The sequence below is a fragment of the Lissotriton vulgaris genome, chromosome 5 (genome assembly GCF_964263255.1).
Source record: "Lissotriton vulgaris chromosome 5, aLisVul1.2, whole genome shotgun sequence".
Taxonomy (NCBI): domain Eukaryota; kingdom Metazoa; phylum Chordata; class Amphibia; order Caudata; family Salamandridae; genus Lissotriton; species Lissotriton vulgaris.
In genome coordinates, this window is record NC_141693.1 from 118,466,007 (window position 1) to 118,480,009 (window position 14,003).

General features: G+C 47.7%; 1 protein-coding gene across 1 annotated transcript in view; it reads left to right on the top strand.

Moving 5' to 3' along the window:
- Nucleotides 1–14,003, top strand: part of EGFL7 (EGF like domain multiple 7) — a 52,169-nt gene that overhangs the window by 10,589 nt on the left and 27,577 nt on the right. Inside the window, exon 3 of the mRNA XM_086921037.1 lies at nt 2,384–2,447. The gene's annotated coding sequence lies outside the window, so the exon portion shown is untranslated. The remainder of the gene's footprint in view (nt 1–2,383; nt 2,448–14,003) is intronic.

Genomic DNA, 14,003 nt, shown 5'->3' on the forward strand with positions numbered 1-14,003 from the left:
GCCCATACTTTTAATGTTCAATCAAAATGCATGTCCCAGAATGCAAAGTTCTTTTGTCGAAAAAGCTGTGGGTGACACTCATTACATGTGCGGCTGAGCAACAGTTCCTGTGCACAAGTACACACCCGAACAGATAGATGGGAAATGTAACAACAATGTTTTAGCCTTTACAGTGTTGATAATTTGACCCTTTTTGCGTTGTTGCTTTGAAGTGAATAAATGTGATTGTGGCATTTTGTAACAACGACGAAAGTCAGTTTGGGGGCTCCCTTTCACTCACCGAACTCTAACTTTCTTAGGTTGTATTGTGTATGATCCCATCTAGTGAGTATGCAGCACTGTGCCCAAAAAACATAAAGTCGGTAGATTACACTTTTCAGTTATTGTGTTATCATGGGCTACCAAAAGTGCGTGCCCTACACAGCACAGCACACAATTGGGCCATGCATTAAATCTTTATAAGGGTGCCCATAGAGAAAGTATTCTTGTAACACCAGACACTGCAGGGCACTCGTGGTGAAAATAATACAGGCTGTTACAGTAAATGCCGCCTCAAATGTTTTAATCAAGAGGGTTATTCTTACACAGTGCCAGCAATGATAGCATCCGCTGCCACATTAATGCAGCGCCCAAGGACGCTCCATCCCTGATGGCCGACCTGTGCCACCCTCCCTCAGTGAACAAAGCACTCACCTTTCCCAGGTCCATGTGTGATCACTTCTCCCCCGGGCTGAGCTGCTCACACCTGGAGCTGGGCACTGGAGACCTCACGTCAACCAGTTAGAAAGACATCATATTCCACAGAGCAGGGCCGCGCCCGTCTCCTGCACACCAAAGGTGTGTCCAGAATGAAAGCAGAAGAGGTAACTGGGAAAACGAAGCCAAAATTTGATATTGAGAATTTGAGTTAAACTGCCTAATCTGCAATTGTTGGGCCATTTTCTTACTTGCAAAAAAGTATGTTATGGGGAGTAGTTTATGCTGACATGACATACATCTACACAACCTTTACAGCCAATCCTCAGGACAGGAACACAGACAAAAACACAATTAAGTCATAGTATATGCACATAAGAGGAGACAAGCGTGATTCAAACACAACACTTGGCTTATGCTCCCATGAATGGCTTGGATGTCTATAGACGTTTAAAAATTAATTTTAACATTTTGCAGCGTTATCATTTAAAAGTCGGGGACAACCATCAAAATGCCATCAGAACTGGAAAAGCCCCCCCCCCCCCCCTTTCCCCTCTCTCCCCGACCTTCCTCAGAGTTAGGATAGTTCTGCAGGGGTTATCTTGATTTATAATAATCCTCATTTTCGAACTGCAAAACGCTTCAGAGGAAGTCCATTAAACCGGCAGACTTTACCATTCAAGGAACTGCATCAGAAGGGAGGGGAAAAGGCGGGAATGCGTGGAATTGCAATGATGGCTTCGAAACTCACATATTCCGAACTTTGGGGCATATTACCAAGAATAAGCAATAATTATCGCTAAACTTGGTTAGCGGCTATAATTTTATCGCTGTGCTTCGCCTATTTTTATCGCTTAGAAACCTTGCTATTATCAAGGTTTATCTCCTAAGCGATAAAAATCGTCCGAAATGCAGGAATATCGCTGAAAAGTCAGCGATATTCATGCATATTCATGCATGGCTAAGAGCTAATGCTCTTAGCCATGTTATCCACCTCCCATTGGATAACATGGCTAAGAACTGCTCTGGGCAGGCGTTAGCTTTTGGAGATATTCGCGCTTAGCGCAAATATTTCCAAAAGTAGGAATAGGAGATAGCGATGTTAGCGACTGTTTCCAGTCACTAACATCTTGGCACGCCCACTTTGCATGTCATTAGCGATAATTATCGCTGACATGCAAAGTGGGCCCCAAGATGGTCGCTATCTCCTACTAGCTGTCGCTAACTGGTGTTAGCGACAGCTAGGTAATAGGGCGATAAAATTATCACCGCTAAAGCGGCGATAAGGCCCTTGGTAATATGCCCCTTTGTCTCCGCACACGTTTTGCGAGTCATTTCTATGCTGCAGACTCTTGTAAATGAACACTGGCGAAATGTTGCTGTGCGTTACTAAAGTGGCAAAGGGCAACAGGCCATTCCTAAATGTAATGAAGAGGTGTCTCTACAGTGATTGTTTTCCAATAACAGATAAACTACAATTAACTAGCAGTGTTCTGTACCCAAAGACTGGTGGATTTTCCATGAAGTAAAATGCAAACGTTATTAAATAAGCACAAGAACTGGAGCTACAACCGCTCGAAAAAAGCTTTAACATGTTGTGTTGCTTAAGGCCCTGACTGAAAGAGACACATCCACAGAGAGCTCTGAATCACATTATTTTCACCTCCACTTCTTTTCTTTTCCTCAGCATGAACATCTCATGAATCTGGTGAAGTCATCAGCTGCCTTACCCAAGGATGGAACTTGAAGAGGTGAGATTATCTTCCCAGTAAGGATGTACCCTGCGTCCAGGGCCGGACTGGCCACCGGGCGTTTTGGAATGCTGCTGAGCTGGGGGTTGATTTCACTGCGGTGGGGGCTGATTTTGTTCATGGAGACCTGCGTGTTCGTCGAAATAATTAATGCAAAACGATTTTCGTTTATTACACGCAGGTCTCCATGAACGAAATCAGCCCCCAGCTCAGCAGCATTCCAAACTGCCCGGTACCCAGTCCGGCCCTGCCTGCATCTCCTTTGTTATTATTATGATAGTGCTGTAACAAAGCCTAAGGCCCTCTGAAAGCGCTCACGGAGAGCAGGAGAGATGTGGGAGAGGACCAGGGGACCAGGAGACCAGGAGGACGAGTGTGAGCCAGCATCCCGCCCTTGGGGTGCCTCATAGAGAATGGGCTGGAGTAGCCTGGTGTAACGCCGCACTCCCAGCTCCCTCCATCCCAGCCAGAGCTTTGAGAGGCAGGTTGCACAGACACAGTAACGGTAAGGTGGCAGGAGGCTCTGGGCCTCATTTACAATCTGTTGACGTAGGGCAGCGCCTCAAGCCTTCCTGCTGCGCTGCCTATGCCAAAAGAATAGGGTAGGAATGCACTGTATCTATGAGATACTTCCCATTCCTGTCCTTTCCCCCTGTGCCCAAATGGCTTCCATGCACCAACGCCGGCACCCTTGCACCATGGTGCAAGGGTGTCTGTGCTTTATGGGTAATTGTTTTTGTGCAGGAAGGGACACCTTTGTGCACAGAAACAATCAATGGAGGTGATTTCCCCGTTCTATGTATGTTGCAGAATGCAGCACACATAGAAAGAGGAAAAAACAAGAAGAAAGAAGGCTTTTTCTTCATGTTGCGCCTCCGCTACGCCCTCCCTGGGGAGGCGTAGGCTTCTGATGCATTCCCAGGTTTTCGAAATCTAGTAAATCTGGCAATGTGTGACATGCTGTGGGTGTTGCGTGGGAACGCCCACCGTAATGCTCATGGCACGCCTCCCTGACGCAGGGAGAGGCAACGCAGCGACTTGCACTGCTTCACCTCAGTCCAGATCTACAAGGCCATGGAAAGCCACGCCGGGTGGCTCTACGCGGCCTTGTAGATATTGCCCTGCATTGTGCACCTCCGAACCGTCATTAAAAGTGACGGTCCAGGCTTCGCAGGGGCCTTGTAAACGAGGCCCTCCATGTCATCAGGGAAACCATTTCTCAATCCAGGGCTTCCGTTTAAAAGCTCAGTGCCTTCTGGTAACTGAAGTCCTGGTGCACCAGCACTGCAGGCAACTCCTAAATATTAGTGATTTATGGAAGGATAGACTAAACTGGAATATGTATTCCCTGTCATACAGAGTCATCCAGAAACTTTAAACAATAGTCCAATATAATGTAGCTCCTTTTTAGGTCAAGACTTGCTAGTGCATGCGCTGTCTGTTGTGAGACATATTGTGATTCACCAAGAACTCAGATGGGCTTGGAACCCTCCATTGTGTACTATTAGTCCAATGTCCTTGTCACTCTCATTCGCCTGGATCTTATTTGTGTCCCAGCTTTTAAATCTGTGGTTTGTCCCTCCAATGGAGCTTTGCCTCTGTACAATCTCTTTGAATGGCTTACATCGCTGCTTCCACTGCTTGCTTTTCAAGCATGGCTTTTTTTCTTGTGTGTTAAATATTCCATGGGAGTGCATGTATTTTTAAGCCATCCCCCTTTAGTATGTCTCTCCCACTGCACTCTGTGTTTCTCTGCCGCCACTTTTCCCAGCCCCTTCCCCATTTGCTTCTCCCCATTGTCTCCCCCAACCTGCGCCTTGTGTTGCTTTCCCCCAACCTCATGTTGCTACCTCCTTTCTCTCACCCTCCCACCTAATGTTTCTGCATCCCCTCCAACCCTTCCCCTCTTCCTGTCACATTCCCTCCTGTATTTGCTTTGGCGTGACCCTCAAACTCCGCCATGTTGCTTATGTGTTCCCGCCCCCCCAGTCTCCCGTGTTGGTTCAGAGTTCCCTCCACCTCTCTTCTGTGTTGGTCCCACGTCCCTAGCTCCCCCGCTTTAAAAAAAAAAACCTTTTGCGCATTTCATTTTAGATTTAATTATCTATCCAACTCGGATCACAAACTGAAAAGAAAAAAAAACAATCAAATTTGTAGGCGAGCTCAGGTGTGATGTGGGCTCCAACTACGCCAAAAGCTTTTGTGTTTTTTAACTTTAGCAATGTTGTGCAGCATCCCTGATGTTCGGGCAACAGTGACTTAGGGATGTGCCTTGGACTGTCCTGCCTTAATGGCCACCCTAAACCAGAGGTGTCCAGCGTATGTCCAAGAGGGCCACACCTATGCCATGTTTTCAGCATAACTGACCACCGATTCTGTTATGGGAATATTGTTGGTTTTTAGGCCTGGTCAATCCGACCCCACACTGTAATTCCCCGTCCAATGGAGCGGATATTAATTATTGTTACTCGCTGCAGGCCGGCCAGTTAGACTTGATGATGATTAGCCAAGTTTTCAAATGACACTGTATGAAAAACAAACCCAATCAAAAATACATGTTCAGCGCTGATGTGATAAAAATGCATCTCGCCGCTCAGTTGTGTTTTTAAATTGTTAAGTGCTTAGGCTCAGCGCCTCAGCAGGGACTATGGGGCATATTACCAAGCATAAGCGATAATTATCGCTATGCTTGGTTAGCGGCAATATTTTATTGCCGTGCTTTGCCTACTTATATTGGTTAGGAGCCTTGCTATTATCAAGGTTTATCTCCTAAGCGATAAAAATCGGCTGCAATGCATGAATATCGCTGAAAAGTCCGCGATATTCATGCATTAGCAAGCTAATGCTCTTAGCCATGTTATCCACCTACCATTGGATAACATGGCTAAGAACTGCTCAGGGGCAGGTGTTAGCTTTTGGAGATATTCCTGCTTAGCACAAATATTTCCAAAAGTTGGTAATCGGAGATAGCGATGTTAGTGACTGTTTTCAGTCGCTAACATCTTGGCACGGCCGCTTTGCATGTCATTAGCGATAAATATCACTGATATGCAAAGTGGGCCCCTAAATGCCCGCTATCACCTACAAGCTGTCGCTAACTGGTGTTAGCGACAGCTTGGTAATAGGGCGATGAAATTATTGCCGCATTAGCGGGAAAAAGTCCTGCTAATGCGGCGATAATGACCCTTGGTAATATGCCCCTATATTCTTCAGAGGAACAAAAGTCACTTCAACCTGCTTGAGGCTATATTTCCACACGAAATGCACCTGGTGAACATATTTCCTATTCCTTTGCCTGGCCACGCGCACCCCGCGTCCCTTTGACAGATGTCATTAGAGCCCGCCTCTCGCTGTCCTCTCTAGTGACATCTGAAATGTGACAGGCTGGGGCTGGGATTCCGACACAGCTTAAAGTCCACAGCTACGAAAACGTTTTACTTACAGTTTTGTAACATGATTGATTTTAGAACATGTATGCAAATATACCTGTAAATACAAACATAACTCCGCATCAATGTGCAGTGAGTAACAGTGCACGTGATCATACAATGCCAACGAGGCATTCTGGTGACAACCAACACGTCTGATTGCAAGTAGGTTCCATCTTTCTAAGACGGCATCGAGGACCCTGACACGCGGTATCCTTTTGGTGAGAACAAAAACTAGCGCCCAATTCAGCTGTGCCCAGTTTACAAACCACAGAAGAATTGAAAAGCCACACTGGCCCTGCCAGGAATCCAGTTTGTCACTTTCAGCTCGCGCAGATGTGATCTGACACCCGTTTAACTCGCTGAGGACACATATATCAACTTTGATATATAGGCGCCTGCACCCTCTTCTTGGCACTAGACCGCTGCTGCCCGTATAGCGTGGTTTGTGTACTGCGTCCTTCCAGTTAGCGGCCAGAGGCTCCGGGTTGAAGATGGCGGAGTAACATCGCCGAACTCACGGGACACGGTCTTCGATTAAAAAAACCTCCGTTCGGAAAAGTGCACCTTGAAGTCCATTTCGCGCCTCTTAAAATCAGCCCATTCGCAATACAGCGCCTTGACGTGCTGGCAGCAACAAAGTGCGCTACATGAATGCTCTGTCACAGACACTTTCCGCACTTTGCCCAGACAGGGTCTGTTTCTAAACGGACCGCACCTCTCCATCCCATTTGAAGCCCCTCTCGACCCCTGCTTCTCTTCATAGGTGTACGCCGGTGCCTCGAAGCGGGCGTTCCTGTTTGCAGTGGTTGGAAAACTGGGCACAACTGGCAGCGTCCGGACAGGCATTTAATCTAGGCTGTCGCAGGGGGCTCTGCCCCTCGTGGTATGCAGGAAGCAAATCAGAGGCCCCCTCACCTCTAAACACTTGAATTGCGAGGAGGGGTGAGGGATGCTCGGGTGGAATCCCGTCCTCGTGACGTCACGGAGGGCCCCTCCTCCCGGGCCCGGCGGGGGTCCTCGCTGGCACGCGCGGGGGGATTCCCCCATCTGTTGCTTGTCAGTTTCCCAGGGTCGGAGCGCTGCAGGGGAGGAGGGTCGCAGATCCGCGGAGCGGACCACTGTGCGTCCCACCGCGGGGGAGGAGTGCTCTGCCAGCGCTAGGTGCCAGCCTCTGCTCCTCGCCTCGGTGGCACACATCCCTCTGCCACCAGGTCCACCAGCAGCCTCTCTCCACCTTCCCGGAGCCAAAGTGAGTACTGAAAAGTTTTGGAGCAGAAGTGATGGGAACTGAGGGTGGTGGTGGGGAGGAGGTGAGAAAGGGGGGAGGGGATGGGGGAGAGGGAGCCGAGCATACCCCGAGAGCTTGGAGTGAGGGATGTAGCTTAGTTGGGTCGCGTTTCTTACGTGAACACTGGTGCTGCACACTGCATACCCCAGGCGCATACACCACAGCAGCACCAGGGGCTTCCGTTGGTGCAGCAGGTGCAGTGGCACCAGGGTCCACTGAACCCTGATTATTTTAAGGACGCTGAGGAGGATTGGCAATGGAACACGTGTGTACCGAAGGGGAATACTTTGTATGCAGTGTGTCAGGTGAACAGTAGCTTGCGCATACATGGGTTACACTATGGAAAACGCAAGCGCCTCTAAAAGGCAGGTGTTGGTCAGCGCATCACACGTCAATCACAGACTGACCCTGCCCCAGCCCTGCCGCAGTGTCTCAGAGGCACCGCTCTCTTGTACAATCTCAATCTCACCGTTAGCTCGCTTCCACCACTGCTCTCTCCGCTCTTTTTTCGTGTACCCTCCGTGACGTGCTGCTCACTTGACTATAGAAATAAATCCCCGTCCCACATACAAAAGGCTGCACAACTTTTCTTTAATTCCAAGAAGTGCTGAAGCGGAAAACGTGTGACCTCACAATGAAGAATACTAAACAGCATGGATGGAATGACCGAACTGCTCGCTCGAGTGCTAATCACCTTGTTTTAATAGTAACTATTGTCAAGATATATATGGGAAAGCACCGCCACCTAGCGATGAGAATGCTGTATCACAAACCGAAAAAAACCCACTGCACTGCTACATATATATGTTCAGTGAGAAATTATGCAGCAATGGGGACCACATTGTGCAGCAGCCTTGGTTTAACTATGCGACAAGAAAATGAAAAGCATGTGGTATAATATGTCACACTTTCTACCAATATAATTGATCTATTTTGTCATATGCTTCATGGTCAAAAGTTTTACCTCATCAATAACAGTTTATCTCCCAAATGCAGCGCCCAGAACGGTTACCATTTAATATTTGCAAAGGGTCGGCACCTGCAGGTACATTGTGTGGTGCTTTATTTTAGCAACTATTGATCAATTTGAGCTAGAAACACAATTATTGCTGAAATCTGCATATAAAGTAGCAGGCGGTGGATTATGTGGCAAATGAGGTAAATCCATAATTATGCTAAATACGCTGTGGCTGCAGAATTGCATGATTCAAGTAGTGCTGCCTATAACGTTCACAAAGAAAAAGCACAGCGAAAAGAAGCGCGGGAGGGAACCAGTTTAGTTTTGGGGGTGGTTTTGGACGGGTGAGGGTTGTGGAGGGGGGAGGCATGGGGGGTGAATGGGTTGTTATTGGGAAGGAGGTAAGAATTCTGCAATAGCATATTCTGATGGTCCTTTCTCCTCCTAAGAGACTTCCCTCACACCCTGTTGTCTCCATGGCCAACTTTAGCCAGGCCCCCGAGAGAGGGGACCGCCATCTTCAAGGGCTTTGTTACTGCAGAGCTGCTCCTCCGAAAGGATGCTGAGATTTGGAGACAGGAGGGTAAAACCGGAGACCACGCTGGGAGTCATGTTGCTAGAACAGACGGGTATATGGCCGACTAGAGGGACCAAGTGACCTTCCTTACCTCTGTGCATTAAAAGGGCGCCTGGGTACATCTGTTGCGGACCCCTGCTCCCTTGCGCCCCTTGACTCTCGGTGCACGGGCTCTTCTTAGTGGGATCTGCATTTCCTGAACCAGTATATTTTTTAAATTTCACTTTAAATCGGGTTGTTCTCCCATGTCTGACTTCCATTCTACTTTGTACCAAGCTTTTTTTGTAAATTCCATACTATAAGTCACAAATATACTTGAGTTGTTTTTGTGTATCCAAGGGACAGATGTAGGCCGCTGCATGCCAACATTTGTGTATTATAAAACCACCCAGTGTCCATCAGGCATCCGGTTTGACAATACTCTCTCTTTTGACAGTCAGTCAGTCAGTCTTGCCGGGGTCTGCTTTTGTATCCTAAAAATGCTACGCAAGATCCTGGGTCATCTCCCTGGTGCTGCCAGGAAGACAGTAGCCCAAGCCCTTTTCATCTCTAGACTGGACTACTGCAATGTGCTTTATCTCTAGTCTAAGAATGCTTCAAAGAGTATAGAATGCTATAGCGCGGATGCGGCTGAACATTCCTAGACACTCTTGGACGGGCTCAGATCTCATCAAACCTCATTGGCTTCCAATCAGAAAAAGGGTTTCTTTTAAAGCTTTATGACTTTGTCACAAGTTCATAAACCTGAAAGGACCCCATGGCTTCACACCCTGATCCAGCCGTATCATCCTAGCAGAAGCCTCAGGTCTACAGGAGAAGTGCTCGCGGTGATCCCTAGGGTGGAAATGTAAATTGATACTTGTATAGCGCACTACTCACCCGCAAGGGTCTCAAGGCGCTTGTACGAATACCGCTGTGGAACCCATCCTGGCTTTCCCTGTGAGGCGTCCACTCCTGGGCACCCCCAAGGTGGAGGCCAGGCATCCTTAGTGTTGTGGGGGCCGTTGTGGAGATTAAGCAAGCTATTGCCCAGAGTTGCAGAGTGGGACTCCATGAGAGGAATAGGCACCGAGGCGAGAATTATCAGGTCCGTGGAATAATTGAGCCCAAGACCCGCCGAGGCGGGGAATTGAACCCTGGTCCCGGGCTAGACCTCTGCATCAGGGTCTGCCGCTCTAACCATTGAGCCACACAAAGAGTCTGGCTGGCTGAAAGAAAGGACATAATTCTTGCATTACATGACCACCATTGCTAAGTGGTCGTTCGTTCAGTTTTCTGTCCGCCAAACTGTGTCTCCCCCCCCCCCCTCCCAGCGCTGCACCCCCTGGTCGATCTGAGACAGGACACAGAGAAGTGGACTTTCAGAAGAAACTTTAGACCTGGATTTTAGTCAATATTAACTAGGCCTTAGTCATGTGTATTGCTTCACTGTGGTTCTGCAGTCCTAGCAGGGGACATTCCGAATAGAGTAACCATGCGCTCTACAAACTTTTGACATAACATATAAGATCAGAATTTTCTATCAGGAAGGACAGGTGTGTATCACCTTATGCCACTCCTGTGGCACCTCAGGAATATTCCTGCCATCCATCTTAGGCAGGAAGTAGATTTGTGTAAACTTTTGTCGCTCTGCACTTCTGCGAATGCACAGAACCTGCATTCGACGGGTGCACAAAGTACATGTAAATGTAAATGTACAGGAATTTATATAGCGCAAATCACCAAGCGGTTTCTAAGCGCTTGCTTAGGGAACCCGTCCTGGTATTCCCCTGTGAGATAACCCCGGCAGGGTATCCGCAAGGTGATAGCCAGGCATCCCGCCGCGAGGGGCTGTTGTGGAGATTAAGCAAGCTATTGCCCAGAGTCGCAGAGTGTGAACCCGCGAATCAAGTAGGCACCGGAGCGAGAACTGTCGAGTCCATGGACATTTTTTTTAGGACTCAAGACCCCGCCGAGCCAGGAATTGAACCCTGGTCCTGGGCTGACCTCTGCTTCCAGGTCTGCCTCCTCTAACCAGTGAGCCACACTTCTCCACACAAAGTGTGAATTGTGAGCCAGTAAAAGTTCTCATATTTCCCTCACCGCCACAACAGCCCCCTCCCAAAAATCTCAATCCCTTGAAGCACATCTAGGAACTTGCAGCATCTTTTAAAATAAAGTTCCACAGAACCTTTCTAGGTGATTCCTCCCAAGTACACATATGAACCTTTGAGGAAACTTTGACTTTACATTTTCGTGTGTTTTCACCTGACAACTCCGCTCACTGACTGGCGTCTCACCCCTCAACCTAAACCTGGACATCCGGCGAACACCCAGATCAATAATTCTCCAATCGCGGGTACATACATGATCAAACTCATCATCACCAGGCAGATTAACGGTTACATTTGAGAACTACTAAACAGGCCGGCTTTAGGGCAGTGCGACTGGTGCAACGGCACTGGGTACTGACCTGGAGGGGGGCTACTATGTTTAGCAATAACTTACCATTTAAAAGCACCGGCTGCAGAGTTCCTTGTACGTCCAGTTTTCAGGCAGCGATAAAAATGTCAAGATAACTGATGTGATTAATAGAGATATCAGATTGTTATCATGGGTCAGTTTCGACTCACCGTTTCGACTTACTGTAAAGTAGCGCAGAGGGATATTATGCCTGCTGCAAAGTACAGATCTGTATTTTATGTGGATAGGTGGGTGGATTAGTAAAGCTAGGCTTTACCAGCACTTTAATGCAAATTTAATGTATCTGTGAGAGGGGCTATGGAGGGGCGAGAGGCACTTTTGCAAGGTGGTAGTGAGGGTGCCAAAAAAAGATTGTCTACCAGGTGCCACCAGTACTAAAGGCGGCCCTGACACTAGATCGAGTGGACTCAGGACATTTCCCCTAACGAAACCCTTGTTTGCACTTAGCAGGGGTCTTTTCAGAAGGGATGCAGGAATGAGACTCCAAGTGCAGGAAAGGAAATTATTTTATATTGGGCCAACCAATCACGGTTGACGCTCACACAGCGTAGCACTAGTGGACGTGCACCATGTCTTCTCTCCCTTCCGGCATTTGTGGGACATCACAAGTTATCAAGCACGGCCAGACTTTTCTCAAACTCGTGCACTAATCAGAGACATGTTTTGCCCTCTTTGGGGTTGCTCAGTGTGCTGTAGCTGAGGTGCTTGGAGACTGATGAAGCTTAAGGTTGAACAATAAACAACAAACTTCCAATATATGGTGAGGAATAGAAATCTGAAAACAACCAACCTCCAATCCGCGTTATAATTAACCATGCCGTGTGCCTCACTGAAGGACAAGAACCTTTAAAAACAGAATAAAAAGCAGAACAAAGAGACACCAGAAAAGAGGATATATTCTGCATTTAGCCCCGTCTCCTTGTCCTGGGATTCAAACTACATTTTAATAGAAATGGAAATAACTGGCTCTTTCCCCCAATCAAAAGCCTATGAATGCATTTATTGTGACAGTTTCCTCTCAAGTGTTTTTTGTGCTCGGTGCGGATTTCAGCCCCGCTCGTCGCAGAGGATGAAAGCAGCGCAGATAATTAGCGTGGAGCTGTTTGGAGAGGCCTGAAATAGACGAGGTAATTTTCGACTCAGAGGATCTTTGTGGAAGTGATAACGAGGCCTCGCGCCCCGCGCTTCCATCAGGACGCCCGCGGTGCCTTGGTCCGCGCGCCCTGTTATTATTGGCCAAGGCGGGTGGCAAATGATTGGTTACTCTCTTTATCTACCAATGGGGCGCAGACCAAGCTATGCCACCCGCTCCCGTAATGTGCTATTTTAGAGAGACTAATACAAGGCTACCCCTGATGAGAGGTATTTTAGAGAGACAAAGGTTCTTATTATTTTAGACTCTTCTTTCTGCTTTCCTTAAACGGCCGAACTGCTGAGGGCGCCAGTTGTGTCAGAGGGGGCGTGGCAGCCCCCAGGCGCTAATAACAATAATCTCTGGGGCAGATTTACAAGCCCCTTGCGCCACTTTTGCGTCACTTTTCCCATGTTAAAAACGACGCAAAAGTGACGCAAGGGCCTTGTAAATAAGCCCCCGTGTGTTTATGCGGGCAGTGCGCCTGTCTTTCGGGTGTAGAGCGTTGTAAATACTAGTTGTAGGTGCTACTGTTACTCTCTCACGTGACACTTATTTAATCGACCCAGAATCTAACTCATTGGCTCCTGAACCTTTGATATGCAGTTTGCACAGACTGCAGGCGCACTTGGATGAACCCAATGAGCTATTTTACACGCCTGCAAACTGAATCCCTGCTCCCAAACGCTTGGCAGGCTGCACACCATGGCAAAGACACGTTATATAATTGGACTGGGTGGAACGTGACTGACAGTGCAGGCAGAGGTCAATGGCTCCAAGATTAGGATTATAGGAGTTCTCTCAGCCACCACATTTAGAGCCTGAACCCTGCAGCTACAACAACTAGCATTGATTGTCAAACGTCATGTGATGTTACTCTCTGTCCTGCCATAGGCGGCCAAAGAGTTGTGATGCCAAATTCACTCGAACCAATGAAAGCCCTGGAAAGAATATGTGGTTATTGTAGGAACAGAAAGGAACGCTCATAGAATGTCCCCAAGAAAAAACAGAGTGCAGAATTTATTATTTTAAGGTTCTCCATGCAACCACAAGGCACATGTACTCAAAGTGCACCGGAGTTACGTTTCACGATTACTTTCGAGTTTAGTAATTGTTTCTAATACACACCATGAAGTGTTTTAAAACAAATATTTTAATGGAAGTTAAGGAGAACTATTCCCCGGTCAAGGCTGTGGTTGAGTCAGATTTTCTAGGTTTTTCTCTGGTGGTTTAAGCAGTGACCACTGCTGACCAGCATTGAAGGGCCCTGTGGGTGGGGTCCACTCACAGGTCCTTGCAGCTGAGTGTCCCTCATCCTACTTTCTTCTCAGACAATTGATATCAGGGCAAATAATTGATCACTTCCAGGCAAAGGCTTGTTTTATCGGCATCGAATAAAGAGATGCACCTCTATATTGATTTCACGCATTGGTTTGTTCTTTAAAATAAAAGAATGGCCCTGAGTTATTGTTTCCCTACAGGAGCTGCACCAAATAAAATTGGCTCCCTCTTTTCACGCTGAGATATTATCTTGACGCCGCTGGTGCCAGCGGAGGTGCTGGCATCGTGGTATATAGCATTTATAGCGCCTGGCTAGCACCTGTGTGGCCCAAAGCGCTGCGCAGTCCGATTGTTTCTGGCCGAGCTTTTGTGCATGGTTGCGTTTATAGAGGGACATATATGGGAAGTTATTGAGGGCTGTAGCTC